Source organism: Rousettus aegyptiacus, unplaced genomic scaffold, assembly GCF_014176215.1.
Source record: "Rousettus aegyptiacus isolate mRouAeg1 unplaced genomic scaffold, mRouAeg1.p scaffold_m13_p_6, whole genome shotgun sequence".
NCBI lineage: Eukaryota > Metazoa > Chordata > Mammalia > Chiroptera > Pteropodidae > Rousettus > Rousettus aegyptiacus.
Genome location: NW_023416309.1, coordinates 68,643,956 through 68,649,955, shown reverse-complemented (window position 1 = coordinate 68,649,955; position 6,000 = coordinate 68,643,956).

The window sequence follows — 6,000 nt, the reverse complement described above, 5'->3', positions numbered from 1 at the left end:
CAGCCTGCGGTTTGTATTAATGAATATATTATGTGAAAAAGAAAGATGGCATGAAGAAAATGTTTTCTGCTGTTTGGAACTTGCTTATTATGGCTGGTAAACCATTCGCTAAAGGTTTAGAGTAAGTCGGAGAGATCACTTGAGTGTTATATACCATCAAAAAAGTGTCTCCAACATGCAAAACATGGCAATACCTCAAGTAAAGGTGAGATTAAATACGGTCTTTAGTGAAGACTGTACAAATGTGAGCGTGGGTACCCTGGCCATAAGCCGACTGTGACAATAATGAAAAGGGTATAGGTTGGTCAGCTTCAAAAGTCCAGAATGGAAAGGTCAGACAAGTTAGGTAAATTAGGATTCATCCAGATGAAGTCACCATGTGCTTTCAGGGTAGACAATCAGGAGTGGTTTCTAAGGTGTGGAAAGTTTGAAAAAAGGCAAAGAAGCAGTAGAAGAAGGTAGAGGATTAGTTGGTTCCTATTGTGAAATTTAAAAGGGGAAGGAAGAAAGGAAAAGGCAAGGAAAAGGAGAAATGAGTCTGTATTTATAAATAAATAGTCCCCTAGAAGTATTACAAGAAGAAAGGGGAAGCCAGAAACAAAGACTTTGCATTAATAAATAAAAACAGAAAAAAAAAATCCTTTTCTTCATATCTATTAGGATGGCTATTGTTACCTTGCCCCATTTTTTTTTAATTGAGAATGTGGAGAAATTGAAAACTTCATGTTTTGACAGTTCCTTAAGAACTTAAACACAGAACTACCACATGATCCAACAATTCAACTCCAAGGTATATACCCCAAAAAAACTGAAAGCAGAGAATCTAGCAGATATTTGTGTACCCATGTCTGTAGAAGCATTATTCACAATAGCTAGAAGGTGGAAACAACCCAAATGACCACCGACAGATGAATGGATAAACAAAACACACATATATATACACACAATGGAATATTACTAATCCTTTAAAATTAAGGAAATTTGGACACATACTACAATGTATATGACCCTTAATGAAATTATAAGTGAAATAACCCAGATACGAAAGGACAAATATATGATTCCACCTATATGAGGTAGATAAAGAAGCCAAATTCATAAGGACAGAAAGTAAAATAGAAATTACATGGGACTGAGGGACGGAGAATTGGGGGGGGAGGGTGTTTATTGTTACTGGTTACAAGGTCTCAGTTTGGGATGATGAAAAAGTTCTGGAAATGGATAATGATGTTGGTTGCAGAACAACATTGTGAATGTATTTAATGGCACTGAATTATATACTTAATGGCTAAAGATGGCAGATTTTGTTATTTCACCAAAAACAAACAAAACTCTTTTTAAAAAGGGAGTTCAAAAGACACCTTGGAAACTAACTGAATTCTCACAAATCAAAGCAGAATGGATTTAATTGTAAGGACCATAGAGGCCAGAACACAAAGCAATAGATGTTAACTTTGATGGTCACTTAATGAAAATTTTTGGCAAGCCCTAGACTCAAAAGTCATTTGTATGCTTGATCAAGAGGCCAAAAACACTGTCTCCATTTTGAAAAGATTATAAATGGTACATTCTCTTAGTAGTAGTATTCAAAGAGTAAAGTTCTACCTCCTTTTTAAAGCAGAGAATGCAGAAGGTGGGAAAGACCAGAGTATAAAAATTCACAGAAAATAGCATATGTCAAAGGAAAAATATGGTCTGTCTGGACCAGATCAAAGTGATGATGAAAGCAATGGTTAACATGAGAATGAATGAGTTTCTTTATAGCTATATTTTACTGTTTAAGGTTGGGGCGAGGGTAGTCTGTAAATTAAAGGACCTAAAATGTATAAATTAGAAAACTCCAATTTAGAAACTGTTATTAAAGGCTTTTTTTTTAACAGATTTTTTCCTCAGAATCCAGAAAAGATATGGCCTCAGAATCAGGGAACAGTGATAATGCCAGTACTGCAAGGAAAATAGGAAAAAAACCCGCAGAATTCAAGGGCAGTCCATCACTTTTATAAAGTTGACAAATGTTACTGAGTTACAGAGAAGAAAAGATTTGGTGGCCAGCTAGCACTGATTCTTATTAATAAAAGCAAATTTTGGTCACAGTTTTCAGTGCCCTATAGGAACTAGGTAAAGTGATTGATTTAATGATAATCATTTTAAGAGACAGAAGAAAAATAAGTATTGTGATAGCTCCAAACATAAAATGTTTCCAGACATTTTAACTGGAATAAGCCTGGCAGCATATTTTATCCTCTGCATTTTTTTTTAATAAATGAGAAAACTGAGGTTCACGTGGTACTGAATGATTCATACAAGACTTTATTATTTCTGGTCAAATCAAGACTACTCACAAAATTATCCACAAGACATGAGTTTTCATCATTAAGGTACAGAAAGAACTGATGAATTGAAGAAATGTCACCAAAAAAAGGAGGATCAAAAAAATGGATGAGAAAAAAAGGACACATACAAAAAAGAAAAAATGGATGGATTAGACAAGCTAAAGTTTATTTTTCCAGGTATATATATATATGTATGAAGTGGTGCCTACATCTAGTGAATATATAATCATATTATTTATCAGTATAGCTATGTCTCTCTGGCCTCGAACAATGGGTTGAGGAAAATTTTAAATAATGTGGAAAATGAAGAAGGTGGAAAATGACAGGGTGTCAGGGAAAAGGCAGACTCAGAGCCGTTTCATACACCTAGGAAACATCATAGTGGTGGTAGTAGAAATAAGAAAGACAATAGTAAAAATTATGAAGATCATGTTGGAGAAATTGGAGCTAAAGTCAATTGAATAATGGAAGTGTTATAGGAATGCATGAACATGAAAAACAGAGAGCGGACTGATGAGAAACCTGGGGACTAGCATTGAAGGATTGATGAGGGAAATGAACTCTGGGCATTGTTACCATGTGGGAGATTAGCAGCTTATGTTAGAAGACAGGATGAGTGAGGCTGGTGCAAACAGATCTGCTTCCAATTTTTCTGCGTATTCATTATATATGGCTTGGGTTAGTAGAGTTTATCATTCCATTGATACAGAACTTTTTATTAATGGCCTCATCAAAAAGCAGGGGCCAAAGAGTCTGAAAAAGGGTTCATTATTTACAGCTAGATGGAAGAAGAACTAGACATGTTCAATACGGAATCATTTTACAGTTGGAAGCCAATGCTGCTGAGTACTTTTGCATTTTAGTGGGTTAGAGGGAATAAGAAAGCTACAACCCCAAGCAAGTTTCAAATGCCATATGCTGGAAGGCTAGTGGGAAGGGATTTTTCTCTAAAGAAAATTTTCCCTATAATGTAACGACACAATCTAAGAAAAAGCAAAGATGATATTAGAAAATAAAGACCAAGTTTTGAAATAAAAAATAAGGTGTAATTCTGTGGACCAAAAGGGAAAAAATAATGAGTCTTACTGAAGAGGAAAGAGGAATAAACACACAAACAAACAAACAAATAATAATAAATGAATGAAATGCAGGATGACTTTTGACATAGGAATTTTGAGACATGAAAATATTGAAGGGTAAAAGTTCACTCAAAAGAGAAATGATATGGCGGAGTGGGAGGAGGAAAATCAATAAATAAAGGGTTAAATAATTAAATAAATAAGGGAAATGACACAGAAGTAAGAAGGGTAGAAGAAAAGAGACTTTTTTAGATATTTGAACGTATTTCAATTGAGAGGAAATGTGGAGATTGTTGGAAGTGGGAAAGACCTATAACAGATTACATAAACTTCTTTTTATCCAGAAAGGAAAAAGAGAAAAATAACCCTATTCAAACCTAAGTAGGGTTTAAAAGTGCTTTAAATAATTTCATTTAAAGGAATGCGTCATTATTATTATAGAATATTTAGTTGGGCTTTTCTTAACAAAGAACAACTGATCTTAGATTTAAAGAGTATGAACAAGTAGTCTGAAATAAGAATTAAGTTTGACTATAAAGGTTATCAGTTGATGGTAGCTAATCAAGAACTCCTGTTCTCTCTCAAAAATTGCAGTGATATGACTGTAAAGTTTTCTTGCTTCCTACTGTTGTTCTCTGGTTGACCAGCTGTTGCAGGCTTGAAATAAAGAAATCTGAGCTTAGATAAAGCCGTATGGGAAAACAGGTGTGAGAAAATGCCACTGCTCAGACCAGAGACAGGCAACCTTTCAGAAGTGGAATGATAAGTTGCTGACACTGGTTCTTCAGACCAGTGGTGTGGGGCGGGGCACTGGAACACAGTAAGTATGCTTCCAACACCACCTCCATCTCCTGTCAAAAATGTGACCCTACGCTTTCATACTGTTTTATCCATCTTCTTTTAGGCCCCATTTTACTAAGATAAATACTTTGGGGGAAATTTAAACCCCTTTGAACTTCATCTATCTGGGTATCTGTATCAAATAATTAGACTCCTTTCCATAGAACTGAAGCTGAGAGCAGTTGCCTAAGGCTAACTGCAAGGTTTTCCCCAAGAATCTTACCATGGGGTATGCTGCATTTGAAGAGAGGATAGAACTTAGGCTAGTAGGGATTGTTGGAAATGGGAAAGATCTATGCCAGTCATCCTTGGACTTGGTGAGATGTAGGAAGAGAAGGCACTAGAAAGTAAAGGAAGCATGGAGATGGGAGGTGGGAGGGAAAAAGATGCATTATTCCTCCTTGCAATAAAAACACGACTCCAGGGATGATAAACATTCCAGGTTTACTATAAAGTGACTTCGGGAGACAGGAAGCATATGGACCATAGCTGTCCAATGTGTAGACCAGATAGTAACTTTAAAGCCTTCTTAGGAATTATCAGCACCAGGCTAAAAATCTAACTTGATCATGTACAAGCCAGGCAGAGCTAATAAAGGATACCATTTTCTTATCATAGCTCATCTTTCAAATGTACCTAAAATATAAGCCCCAGGAATTGGGGGATTAAAAGTATGTTCTCAATGTATTATTATCTTTTATTTTGACAGTAAAACTAAAGGAAATTGCTGAGCATAGAACTATTAAAACAATACAGCCAACAATTGGAAAGTGAAGTAGAAAACTAAGGTTATTGACTGAAATATATTAACTAAATATCTTAAATATCTCACAATAGATTCATTATTTTATTACTCTGGTTCTGAAGTTGCACTGCCTCATAATTTTCCCAAATCACCTTTTTTTCCCCAAGCTTAAAAGGAAAGGCTTGCCATTCCCAAACTCTATAATGTGGCAAACAGGTTTAAACTTGCCCTATCCATGTTTTTTACCATATATTGAGACTCTGAGTGCAAATATGTGTTCATGTCGAAGAAGATAATTAAAGGACCAAAAATTCTACAGTAATGCTGATGTTTCCCCAACAGGACTTGACATTGAGTTTTTTTGCTTTCCAGTCTTCTCCAGTGATAATAGAAGAATAGGTAGAGTTTTATTTTTGCACTAAGACTGCTGGACTGAATCTCAGCCATACTTTCCTATGTTAAGGGATCATAAACTCTTCTCTTTCCTGCTTCTATGATAATTACATACAAATTTCTGGAGTTTCTAGAAAATTTGGCAATAAGATTGCTCCTTCCTTTGCTATTACTTAGCAACTTAGGGCCATTTATAAACCATAGAACATCCATCTGAATTTAGCTGCTTAACATTTGTCATTTGGTTGTGTCAGATGGCAAGAAATACGGTCACAGCATTGTCATGGAGGTAAATTGAAACTACAAGACTTGAACTTAAAAAAGCCTTTAGAAATGTTTTATTGAAATGTTATTTTTCCACCTGAAACTGACTGATTCCATTTCAAACAAATGCAACTATCTGTTATAAGCTGCTCCTGCCTCTCATAAAAACCCAGTTCAGTGATATTTCTCTTTAGTATTCCTCTTGGTAAAGGATAACATTAAACATTGACCTGCTTATTAAAATGAAGTCACTTATAGAGTAAGAGAAATAAATGTTTTCAAGAGAAAAACCTAGAGTGGCGAGTGCAAGAATTATAAGTCAAGCAATAATTAGAATCTGGTGTTT